Source organism: Rhinichthys klamathensis, unplaced genomic scaffold, assembly GCF_029890125.1.
Source record: "Rhinichthys klamathensis goyatoka isolate OS25496 unplaced genomic scaffold, OSU_Roscu_1.1 h1tg000051l_1, whole genome shotgun sequence".
NCBI lineage: Eukaryota > Metazoa > Chordata > Actinopteri > Cypriniformes > Leuciscidae > Rhinichthys > Rhinichthys klamathensis.
The window spans coordinates 154,797-168,496 of record NW_026606597.1 but is presented as its reverse complement, the minus strand read 5'-3'; the positions used below and the strand labels follow the sequence as shown (position 1 = coordinate 168,496).

At 40.4% G+C, this 13,700-nt stretch overlaps 1 protein-coding gene across 1 annotated transcript in view; it reads left to right on the top strand.

The window, feature by feature from the left end:
• glceb (glucuronic acid epimerase b) overlaps nt 1–13,700 on the top strand; it is a 76,435-nt gene that overhangs the window by 44,649 nt on the left and 18,086 nt on the right. The gene's annotated exons all lie outside the window — the stretch shown is intronic.

The following is a 13,700-nucleotide window of genomic DNA, read 5'->3' as shown; positions in this document are numbered from 1 at the left end:
ACAATTAAGTGTGTGTAAATGTGGGGTGGTCTGATGTAAATTTAAGCCTTTCTACCCATAAAGTCTCGTTCACACCAACAGTGATTAAATCACTGGAGGTTGCTGTCTCTGTACTAATAGATGTAAGCAGGATATATCTAGCCTGTGTCCAGTCTGCAATCTTGGTCGTTTATTGTGAGATGCTGCAAAAGACACAAGATGTGAGTACAACAGTTAAAGATGCCCGTCTAGCGCATTTACATTGAAAAACAATGGAAAAGTAGTCCAGTGGAATGGAAAAACACATTCTGTGTGAACAGCCCCTAAAAGTGATTGCAGTCTGTTTGCTAGTGCTGTTTGTGTATGGGGTCATAATGACTCGGTCAGATGGTTTGCTTCTCCTGTCTTCATTTTATGAGAAGTGTTTAATCCCTCCGTTGGCCGTAAGATCGTAAGCTTTTTGGTAATATAACGGTATAATCCCCTGACTGCTGATGAATTTGATGAGGGGCATTACCTCCAAAGCAATTTCTCTGCTCACCCACTGCAAGAAGAGATATGCCTTGAAACACTGGTTTATCACACAGACTAGTTTAAAGACCATTGACTAGTGCATTTGGTTTGGTGAGGGCATTTGTTTTATTTTAGTTTTTTGTAAAAAAAAATTAAAGATACCAAATAATGTGCAGTCATAATATACCAAAATACTGTCATCCTGGAAATGTCCTTAATAACCCTGTTTTTTTTCAGTTCCCCCAAACAAGAATAGATGGATTTTGGGATGTACAGAACTTTCTTCCCATAAAGTGATGTATAGACCAGTGGTTCTGAACTTTTTTGATTAGAACTTAGAAGGCCCCCTATTGTCCAACACTTAGGCCCTGTTTACACCTCGCATTGCGATGCGTTTTGGACAATCGGCTCACAAGTGGATGACCTACTCTCCGCCTACTGATATAATCTGTAAACATTATGAGAAGCGCACTAGCCAGAAGGGATTTAAGCTTTGTCGGCTGAAGACGCAAGTTTGATTTGAAGACGAAAAATGTAACAAACACTTTATCTCACCATTCCTAATTTCTAACACGCACTGAAGGCCCTGATATACTTCAAGCAAAACTGAAGAACAAAACTGCTGTGACGTCATTTCGAACAAAATCAGGCCAAAGCGAAGTTTGTTTTGAGAGTTCGAAACCCCTTGCCTAAGCGAACTTCCCAGAAAAGTTTGTTACGGCTGGTGAATAATACCTTTGTACTACCATTGGTCTATAGCGGTTAGATTCATAGCTAGCATTTAAAGAAGCATGTGCAGTTATAGTATATATCGCTGGTCATGTATTTCGAACTTCATTTTACCCCTAAGCGAAGAAAACGGAAAATAACTTTGCAGTGACGGGGTGTTCACCGTGTTCGCCGTGGTCTTGCAGCTATCAGAGCAGAAACGAAAGCTGCTTGTAACGAGCTTAGTTGTCCAGGGGAAGAAGGATGCTGGAAACAGTGAACATTTAAAGACTTTAATTATTATAAAATAAACAAACACAAAACAAAAGTAAAAATGGCAGCCCCTCACGGATGACTGCCACACACTCATAAACAAAACATAACATAAAATAGTTTTACTCTCTTATCCTTTATTATCGTCACTCCTCTTCCTATGCTTTCGAAGCTCCTCCGTGAGAGATAGGAGACCAGTGTAGCGCGCAGGTGGCACTTTTCATCAATCAGGCCAGGCCACCAGCCTCGCGCCTCTCTCTCACGGTTCTGCACTGCCCTGCTTGCCACACTGCTGCTCTGGGTGTTTTTCTGTCGGATCAGGTCGCGTTCATATGTAAATTGGTTGAGCTAATTTCTACCATTAGAAAGATCTGAAAAAACCTATACATTTACCCGCCCATAGACCCCTACCCTCAAAGAAATCAGGACAGAAGTGGTTGAAAGTGGACTATTGTCCACAAAATACAAAAGAGACTGATTAAAGGATAATTCCGGTATTTAACACTTTGAGTCTATTTTGTAGTTTGTTTTGGATGAACTAGAATGGTGGACTTAGAAATTTTGACGATGGGTCCTGTCTCGACTTTTTGACTATTTTAGAATCGCCTCTGAGTGCTTCAGAGTGGATGTCTATGGGCATGCTCAAACATGTCCTTAAAACAACCCTTAACGTTCGTTTTCAAAACTGTGCAACTCACCGAGTGGTTAGTGGTGTTCGTTGATGTTCCAAAACAAGTAGCGTAGCGAAATACAGTTTCTGTCGTGTTTTATTTGCCATTTTTTAAAATCGCATTGATGTCTGCTGGAGGTCTCAGTGCTCGTTGATATTACTGCGCTACCGGAAACGGAAAGGGGTCTGTTTACATTTGGTTGTAGTCTTTTCGCTCGGTTCTCCGTCTCTCAGAAGGCTAGCGTGAGCTGAGCAACTGCGGCAAAGTGGTTGTCGCCATCAAGTGGCCGGGAGTGTGCTAACGCTTCAGACTCAAATATCGAGCGGAAGTTTATATGCGGTTGTGAGGTATCTGAAAAAATAGTTCCACTATAGCAAATAACACGGATTGAAAGCATACATTGCGCCGATATATTTGTTTCTAATCATCAACAAACACCACTAACCACTCAGTGAGTTGCACAGTTTTGAAAACGAACGTTAAGGGTTGTTTTAAGGACATGTTTGAGCATGCCCATAGACATCCACTCTGAAGCGGTCAGAGGCAATTCTAAAATAGTCAAAAAGTCGAGACAGGACCCATCGTCAAAATTTCTAAGTCCACCACTCTAGTTCATCCAAAACAAACTACAAAATAGACTCAAAGTGTTAAATACCGGAATTATCCTTTAAAACACCAGGTGTAAACGAGGATGTGTCTCCCTCATCTATTTATGACCCGATAAACACATCTTGATACCAGGTGTAAACAGGGCCTTACTTAAACCCCAATATAAGGTAAGACATATCCTCCAGTATTTCTGCTATAATTATGAGCTTTGTCATAATTATAGCAGAAATACTGGAGGATATGTCTTACCTTATTTTGGAGTTTAAGTAAGGCCCTTGGCCCTTGTTTTAAATCATTTTTTAAAATGGCAACTGGAAATTAAATGGAAATAATAGTTATTTAGGGGAAAAGCCTGTTCATACAATTGAGATATACTCCTCAGGATCTCATTGGCTTCATTAGCACACACTTTGCAAAAAATACTGGTTTTAGGGTCCTCAGAGACACTGCAACAAACAGTTTTCCTCCAGGGATGAACAGGAGTATAGTCCTTGGAGTGTTCTTTTTCACAACAATCGCCTCCATTTCACAGTATGTGGACCACAAGAGAAGCTGCATATTTTAAAGGGATACTTCACCTCTGGAAAGATGAATGTGTATTTAAAATGGGTCATTTATGTAGAAGAAATGTGAAATTATTTTTGAATTTGGAGCTTTCTAGACTGAGAAAAGCCAGAAAATGTAGTTTTGGCTTATGTGGATGAAAGACAACAACTCCCAGAATGCACTTGCTTCGCTGCCCTAGGAGGCCACGCCTACCGGTAACAGAGTGTTTAGCATTCATGTAAACACTACATTCAGTTTCACCAATCGGAATGAATTCAGTTAGATTGAAACAAAAGGTGTGCATGTAAACAATGAATGGCGACTGCAGAAAGCAAAAGCTGAATCCCGGACATCGACAGCCGGACATGTCCGGGAAAAAGAGGATGGTAACCCCTACTACTCAGCTTTCTCCACAGAACAAGAGCCTGCCAGCTTAGCTTCCAAAAAAAGATGGCTGACACTATGTGTACATTCTGTGAGTGAGATCCCACCCTCTATGGGCGGGTTGAAAACATGCGGGACAGCCCCCACTGCTGACTGTAGTCTTTAGCCTCTGGCCAAAAAATCCTCAGAAGATGCAAAATGATGATTTTTGCGTCATCGGAGGATTTTTTCCAGACAAAAAATACATAAATCTCTCGTCTCAGGGGGATATGAGGGTGGAAAGCACGGTAATACGAAAATACTACAGGTTGTCTACTAATACAAAGCTTAATGCTAAATCCTGAAGTATCCTTTTAAGTTTGAATATTAAGCTCAAGCTTAAAGGGGTCATATAATGCCATTTTTGTACAAGCTAATATGATTCTTTAGGGTCTAAATTAAAAGTTTGTAATACACTTTAATTAAAAATTCTCATTAGTATTGTAAGAAAACACTTATTTTACCTGGTCAAAAACAGCTCTGTTTTCAGCACGCCGTTTCAGTGCATATGACTTTAAATGAAATAGAGCTTTGCTCACTCCACCCCTCTGTTCTGCGCATACACCGTTTGTAACACAATAACCACGCGTTGTTCATTATAAACGTGGGATTATGAATTATATTGAGAACGTTGTACATAGAAAACATGCTGTAATGTACCCTGAGTGTAAACCGACGCATTCATCGTGAAGCGTGCAGCTGGCGATTTGCAAAGATTATATAAATATTAATATAAAGATTAATCAAACGTTACACTCACTTTAGTTCTTCTGAAGGTTCAGCAGGAAGACGAATAGGTAACTACCGATCCTTTATTCAGGTGCAGCTTCTCAGCAAAACCAGCTTTACACTGATCCTCGTTTATAACGCAGTCCACTGAGAAATGATTCGGCAAACATGAGAGCATTGACGTTGCTCGTGGGGAATATTCCCTTCGAAAACAAACTCAGCCACTGCGTCTTCAGCGGTTCGGATTTAGGAACATTAAAATGACTGCTGGGTTCGTTATTACACCCAAGAACAGAACACCACAATCGCTTAGACGCCATTCTGCTCATAGACAGTGCTCCAGCATATCAACAATGACCGCGCCGATCCGCGCGGACTATGATTGACAGGACGAGCGAGGGCGGGTCCGTGTTGAATTACTGCTGTCAATCAACAATCGCGGGAGGGGCGTCCGTTTTATTGACGTCACAAAAACGAACGGCTCAATTTGAGGCAGGGGAAAACATATAAGGAGATTAAAACAAAAACACTGGATGGATTTTTATCATTATATGATGGTTGTGTACAGGCACTGCCAACACACATTTCAGTACAATCAACTTGTAAAAGTGCATGTACCATTATATGACCCCTTTAAGCTCTTAAAAAAAAAAAAAAAATGTATACGGCATACATAAGATGCGATTCATAAAAATTGTCCATGACCCCATCTGCATTTCTGGTGTCTCAAGGGTTAAAACAGAGTAAACAAGGGGAATAATAGTTTTTGAGCCATCTCTCTTGTCTGTCAGGTATCTTCATGAGTTGCACACCTCAGCTCTTTCAAGCTGTCTTTAGTGTTGCTCTTAATTGCATTCACGTAGAAACCAGTGTTAATTGACTTCATGTACTTACTACTAGCCAAAGTTGTTTTTCTCAGGGCCTTCATGGTGCTGATGAACAGGTGTGTTGATTAGATCATGAATCACAGCCAGAAGGAGATCTTTGCAACATCTGCTCTTTGATCATCTTGCATTTCCAGCTATAAACTCTAGATTTGCACCGTAGCAGGATAGTAAATGGCACTGTACCTTTGTCTAATATCAGATCAAACCTGCAATGAGGTTCAGTCCTAGTGCCTCTGATTGGCTGCGCTTGAGCCTTACTCTCCTGATATTACACCAATGTGAAGGTGTAATTTTAAGACTTGATCCCAGATGCCGTGTGTGTGTGTGTGTACGTTTATGTGTGCATGTCCTCTACAACTGCCGGGAGTTCTTCCATGCTCCCTTTCTAATGAGAATTAGACTAAATTACATCCAGTGCATTATTATTAGCCTGTCAACTGTGCTTATTATGGGCTGCATCTGTTACACAGGGGGGAATCCCTGTGATGTCCCTCTGGCAGTATTTTTTTCTCTAATGAGCCTAATAATGTACTGTAGCTGTTTCACACTGGAACAAAGGGGATCGGTGTGTTTTCGTTTCATTGGTTTACTTCTTTCATTTATTTTCACCCATCCTTTAAATGCCAGGTCTGGTATCAGTAATAAGCTCCTTTTGAAGCTGCTGATTGCCCTTGATTCGTCCCCAGGCTGATCAGCAGTTCAGAGGAGTTGAAATGTCCAGAGTTGGATCTGACACACCTGAGCTCAAACACATGACTCGCTTCTCAGTGCTGGCCAGAGGGCAACACATTGGCATTGGCATTGGACTTGTACTATTTCTGCTGTTGTTGGCAGATCAGACTATGTCCTCGACTAGGAGCACGCCAACACTTTACCCTGACCATTGTGCCATGAAGTAAGTTTTGCAGGAAATTATTCAAGAACATTACAGAATATTCTTATTTTACAGTAAAGTGTAAGCAAATTTCGCTACGCTTTTTAAAATTTCCTTAAAGATAAGATGAACGTTTGATCTTATTGACTTTAAACATTATTGTGTACAATTCATCAGTGCGCATTATTCTGAAATGGTTTTATAATTTTTTCATCAAAATGTGTTAACGTCGTTAACCACCTCTAAATTGACACGTGGATGGGGAAAAACTAATCAACAAAAATATTAAATCAAATCCTGATGGATAAAATCTGGCTGTTTTGCCAAAATAAATTACTCAAATGCATACAATCTAAATTTTTTAGAGCTAAATGCATTAAATAAATATGTAGATTTGTGTTGTCTTAAAGGGAATAATGATGGTTTGTGTATACTGAAAAAAAACATCAGCTAACATTTTTCTAGTTCTCAGTCAGTGGCGTGCACAGACCTCCTCAGGGGCAGAGGGACCAAAAAGGGAACTAAACGTTTTTGTTTTTATTCTTTCTTTCCTTGGCATTCTAAGAAAATATGTTGATACAATTAGAATGCATAACACATCAAATGAAAATAGGGAAATGATGATAATATTACTAAATATTATTTACTTTACCAAACAAAACAGTGAGAATCAAGAAGGTAATTATGGAAAATTCATTTTTTTGTTTTGTTGATGTTAGCTATCATGAATCAGTAACACTTTACAATAAGGTTTCATTAGTTAAATAAGTTAACATTAACTAATAATGAACTGCACTTCTAGCATTTATTAATCTTAGTTAATATTAATTTCAGCATTTACTAAAACATTAAAATCAAAAGTTGTATTTGTTATCATTAGTTAATGCACTGACTGTGACATAACATGAATAAACAATTAACAGTTGTATTAACTAAAATTAAAGTGTAAATTGCAGGTTAAATTTTTCACGAAGATAATGCAATGTGCTTACTAAACATAAAGATAAGAACCGCCCACAATTGTTTTTTATGTTTTTTTTATACCAAAATGCTGCATATAATATGAAAAGTTGGTACGTTTTACAGTGGTTTTAAGCACGCCTTCCACTAGGCTGGGCGTGACGTCATAAAAGGGACTTCAAGCTTTTACTGTCTATACCTGGTCTATGCTCCAAGCCTAGAGTTACCGTTAGTCTAAACGGCAAGTAGGCTAGCAGTTATATTGGAGACCTAGCTAGCAAAAATGGTTAACTATTGTGTTTGTGCGGGATGTACGAATACATCAAAAACGGGGGAGAGGCTCCACAAGTTCCCCAAGGACAAACGACTGATTCGTGCCTGTAAGGTAGATCTCGGGTATGCAAGCCCGACCCTACCCGAGCACGTTGTGTCCGAGCCCAGCCCGGCCCGACACATTAACTGTAATTATGAGCCCGAGCCCGATTTAAACCCGACCATTTTTTAATACGTGGGTCATTATTATAACTGACGTTCTCAACTACTTACTATGTTACTTTCTCCCGCCCGCAACATTTGTTTTGTCCCGCTCCCGCCAGCAAAAATACTTTTTTTCTGTACCTCCAAAGACTTTCAAGTTAGCCTACGTGTCGTCACCATACACATCAGCAGAAATACTCCTGATAAATTATTTGTTATTAAAGCAATGCATTAACACACAAACCACACTGTTATAACATAAAAACAAGCAGGCTAACTTAGTCATGCATGGTTTGGCATGACTGCGCGCAAAGTGCGCTCCCATAATAATTCCTAAAAAGCTGACATCAGTTCATTGCGATCTCACACATCTCTGTTATTATCAACGAATCTTTCATAATATATACATAATATATACTTTGTTTGTTATAATTCGAGGATTTGCCAGCATACAGAATTCATCACTGAACAAAAAGTCCGTTTTGAGTGGTGAGGGAAGTCTATCGTAAATGCTTCTGATTGGCCATTGCGTTCAAGAAATCAACACATATGTCTGTGATTGGCTACATCGCTCAATGCTGCAAACATGTTATAAATGGAAAGTCTGGCCTGTAAATCGTTTCTATTTTGTTTTAGTTGTTCTTGTTGCTTTTCTGCAACAGATGAATAAAAATGTATTAGTTTTTATGTTTTATTCATAGATATTTCTAGTTTGCGGGAGTCCCGTGAATCGTTTTATTCTCCCTCAACCGGCACACACAGAGTGAGTGCATTACCGCCCGCGCTTCCTCTTATAACGTCATCACCCAGTTACTGTAAAAAACATGCTACCTTTGAAGAAACCGCAATAAATATTATTTTAACGCATTTTAAGACAGAAATGTTTAAATATATACATATCGAGCACTTTAATTTACACATTAATTGGTTGTGGTGGTTAACCTGCAATTTACACTTTAACAAATACAGTAACAAATGTGTTGCTCATGGTTAGTTCATGTTAGTTCATACATGAAAAATGAACAAATGAACCTTATTGTAAAGCGTTACTATGAAATCAAAGATATAAATTCCTTACAATTTAGAGTTGGACATGGACTTAAGATTTCATTTAATTAGATGTATTTCCCCAAGCTAATAACACTTGCTATGGCTTGGATAAAAACGAATGACATTATCACTCATAATGCGTCTGAAATCGAGTTATACTTTTATTATAGTTAAGTATAACTTGCATGCTGCCGCAACTTTTAGAGTAGCATGGTAGGATAAATGTAATTTTCTGTATTAGCTTTAACGTTACCTGCTGCTCGTTTGAAGACTCGCGCGAACTGCTGCGTAGTGCGTAACAGAACCGTTAAATGCGTACAAGGCGCTGTAAAGGAAACTCCGCCCACCACTTCTCCGCCAAATTTTTTTTATGTATAATATTTGTTTGTATTATTATTGTTAGTGGCAAGGGTGTGTAAGTGTATTGTTATTTATTATAATATTTATAATAATAATTATTATTATTTACAATTATCAGAAAAGGGCACAATACATTTTAAGACAAAAGGGGCAGGGGCTTGAGCACCCCCCCCACCCCTCCCTGTGCACGCCACTGTTCTTAGTTGTAAAGACAGAATTCGGTCATTAAGCGCTCACCTCTTAGCCTGGCAAGCCAGACCTACATCAAGATGTTAGGTCTGGGAACTCACAATTGGCATACCTCAATCCAAAGGGGCGGGATAAACGGTTGTCTTTCAATATCCCTCTGCACGAAATAGGATAGCGCTACAAGCAACCAGAGCAACGAACGGCTGTGGCTGACTGAGTCCCATGCGTTTTCCCACCAGCGGAGCTAGTTGATATATTAAACTTTTGCCGTATCTGGTCGTCAACTCCAAACACATCTTCCTTTTTTAAGAATGACTTAAGTGACGTTCTCTTAACTCCAAGTCCTCCAGAGTCGCGGCCAAAGCCGATTCGAAAGACCACTGTTCGCCAGCAGCATCTTGTTTGTTTTCAAGTAGCAGGGAAATCACGGCGCAGAACCGTCACATCTCTGCCGTCATTGTGTTAAGCCCGCCCACCAACTCTATACACGATGTGATTGGCCTGACCAGAGTTTGGTTTTTCCACTTCGAAAGCCAACGGAGAGTTGCTAGACCACACTGGCTGCAAAATAATTTTTGCTGCCGTTAGGGTGCGTCTAGATTTCTAGGCTACTCACCTCTAGTTAGGTTGCCATGATCCAGGGCTGAATTCTGACTGCCAATTTAGCCAGGGATTTCTGTTATGCTAACAATTTTGTGCAGCTGTTTGCAGGCAGTTGGCAAATTGTAGACTACAGCTCCAACCAGCCAATGAATGACAAAAGACGTCAACATGGGTGTAACAGCCCATCTGAGTCTTGCTCTTCTTTTCCAGAAGCCATATTGGGTATGATCAAAATCTTACCTCAGGAGACTTGAGGTAATTTCTTTCCTGTGTTTGGTTTGAGATGTACGAGCCAGCACAATGGCTCATATTTGAGGTATTCTGTGATTAATATGTTGTGTAATAGAGCAGGAAATCCTATTCCCTGTGGCATTTCAAAATGCGGTTGGATACCATTTAACCCTTATTAAGTTTCCTTAAATAGGTCTTAGATTCGCTATCTGTTTCTTTCACTGCCAAACCCTTGTCACAAAACCTTTCAGTTTTGAAAGAAGTTTCATAGTGGATTAAACATGCACATTAGTAAATACCCTGTGGTTAGATTTGTCACATTGTTCCCCATTGTAAGATTTTCTAATTCTAAAGCCAACATTTAAAGCTTTCATTCTCTTTAGTACAATTGATTGTGATTACCATAACTTACTCATTATAACATGTAGTATAAATGTAAAAAAAAATAATAATAATAATCAGTGGGGCTCCAGCTCCTCTTTGCATTGTCTGGTGTTGCATGAAGAGCCTGTGGCAGGCCGGAGTAGGGAGGACAGGCGTGCAGTCTCAGGAGCAGGTCTGTGTGGGTTGTGGTGACAAATGAGCTGAAAGCTTGGTATTCATTGCACCCAGCTCTCCTGTGCCAGCCCTGTCCCCCCTTCACTGATGGCCTTTCATGTGTCAACAATACCTCCCACTGTTCCTGAGCTCAAGGTGCCAGCAGAGGACAGCAGCCTGGGATGGTGCGGCCTAAGGCCGTGTGTCCACCAAAGCGTTTTTAGCCAGCTGAAAACGCTAGACGCTCTGCTGAAGACGCCTAGCTTTGGGCGCTTGAGAGCGTTCTGGCAGCGCAGCGTTTTTTCCATTGAGACGTTTCGTTGATACAGAATATCCGCAGCACAGTTTACTTGTAACTGATTTCGCAGATAATTTGTTTCATACTAAAAAAATATTTTTCATCCATTTTGTTCGGTTAGCTCTGCTGGTTGATGTCTTTGTACAGAAAGAATGTTGTGACAGTTGGTCAGTGTGGTTTAGTCCCGCCCCTCCTCCACTGTGATTGGACGGCTGGGACAAAAGTGACAGTGATGAGCGCTGCGTTTTACCCAAAGTTGAACATTTTTCAATCTCGGCAACCAGTAAAAAACGCCGGGCGCTCAGCGGTTCAGCGTGAAAAAACTGCTCAGCGCCTCGTTACGCTCATGGCGTTTAGAAAACGCGGCGCTCCCATTGATAACAAATGAAAACATACGCCAGGCGCGTGGAAAAACGCTTTGGTGGACACACGGCCTAAGGCTGTATATACCATGCGATCGTAGACATGTCAACCAGTAGAGATTTCACTGTCTTTCACACCGTGGTAGATATATTATCAGTGGGCTAGACTGCTACATATGAAACAAAGTAATTTTGAAACAGATCAAGACAAGGAAGACTTTGTTATTAAAGTTTCTTGCACACTGAGTCTGAATTTTTCATATGCGTTTTTCTCATTCGTGATACTAAGAATTTGTCTCACACAGAAACCTTGCACACTGAGCCAGATGCATATTAATTAATCCGTTGCGGAAAAAAATCGCAAAACAGTGCAAAATGGAGTCTTCAAGCAGTGAGGATGATTTTGTTGTCCTCTCTCTTCTTAAAATGAGAAAAAGAAAGAGGAAATATTGGGTCTGTCCAATCTTGAGATTTCATAGAGAGGAAGAAGAGTATCAAGAACAACGAGCTGTGGGATTATCCCGAGCGATTCTAAGTTTACTTCAGGATGTCAGTGGTACAGTTTGATGCTTTGCTCGCTATACTGGAGCCACATATTAAAAAGAAGACCACCAATTTCCGTGAACCAATTGATCCTGATCAGTTCTGGATTTTGGCGTTCGCTTGTTTAAAATATTACTTAATATAACTATTTGGGTTTTTTTTTTTTTGGTAACTCAAATTTTACATCATCTGAAGATACTTTTGCACTAATTAATACCATTATATTGATTAATTATAAGATTACAGTTATACTGCTGTTTTTGGATTGACCAGGGCAGCTGTGTGTGTCAAGGTCGTGATCCAGGTAGCAGGAAACAACTGAAGATGCGGAGAATCGATAGCAGCCTGCATTAGATGAAAGAGCAGCTCATGAATCAACATGTGGATTCAGAGGGGGCGTGATCAGCGTCAGGTAGTCGCTGCGACTGAGACAGCGCTAAGCGCATTCTAATGGGGACTGCTCTGCTGAGATGGATGTGCTTGTTTTGAATTCTGTTTTTAAGAGCACTGCGTTTAATAAGTCAGCTCAGCTCTATTCTCCTAGAAGGAGCCGATCGGCCACAGCTGTGGCTATGGGGATGGCACATTGTTAAACCGCATTCATCCCTGACTCCTATTACCAGCTGTAAGCCCCTCAACGAAAAGCCATTTTCTTAAATCTAGCGTGGTATGATGCTCTCTAGGACGTGGTGTACTCTTCCTTTAAGTCCGCTATGCCACTTGTTCAGAGAAGGGATTACAACCATGTTCCTCCTGTTTTTAGTTTGATCTCTGGATTATACAGAGCTCAGCCATATCTCCAGCATATTAGTGGATTTGAATGCAAATTATCCTTGTACACAGATGCACCCTGCACTGCGTTGGGCCGCCTGATCCAGATGCTCCATCAGGCAGGCTTGATCAGGTGCTTTGCGGTAGGATTCAGACAGCACTTTCTGAGTATGTCCCTGAATCTCAGAGTAACGGCATGTGAACTCTGCCTGTGAAAGCCAAAAAGATCAAATTATTTATAGCCTCAGCAAACAAGATGAGCTGCTTATCTTTCACGATGCAGTCAGACGCTGCTCTGCTCTGCATGCTCTGAACAGAGGGTGCGGAGACGACGTGGGGAAGACGAAGTAAAGGGGAAAGAGATTAGAAAGAGATGGAGCGCAGGTCTGTGAAACAAGTGCAAACTCTGCAAAGAGGATTAAACGGGAAGATTGGAAGACAGAATGATTCAGTTGCTCTGATCTTCCATAGCAGTGAATTTTTCAGAACTATGAAATAAGGTTTCCACCTAATACACATGTAGGCCAGGATGAAGGCCTGTATGTACGGCTACCATTCATCACGTCTGGGTCCTTTTTGCTCGGTTCATTAAATATGGAGTGTGTAGCAATATTTGGCACTTCGTTTGGGTTGATGGATTGATGCGTTTTCGTTCTCGGTTGACCTTAGTCTTAGCTGTAGTTTGACAGTGGTGTGGACTGCTAATGATGGCATTGGCGTGTTGTCCATGCTAAACCCAGCACAGTAATTAGCTGTGGTGAGAGGCAGTGCTGTTCTGCGTATTGATTTTTATTGCCAAAGAGAGAAGAGATGATATGAGTGAGAGGCTGCTGATTTGCGTTATGAGCTACGTTTACGAAGTAATGTGATTCTCTCCCTAGTACAGAAACCGCAGAAGCACAATATGGTTTGTGAAAGAGGAAAGATGTGTAGAGAATATTGAATTCTTTCTTTCCTGTTATACTTGTCACTATTGCAAGAACAGTAGACACAATAAACTACCTTTTGGCTTTGCATCCTTATATTTTTATGCAGATTTTGGGATATTACATAAAAAATGATGGAACCAAAATGTGAAAAGTATCTAAAAAGAAAAAAAACTTCTAT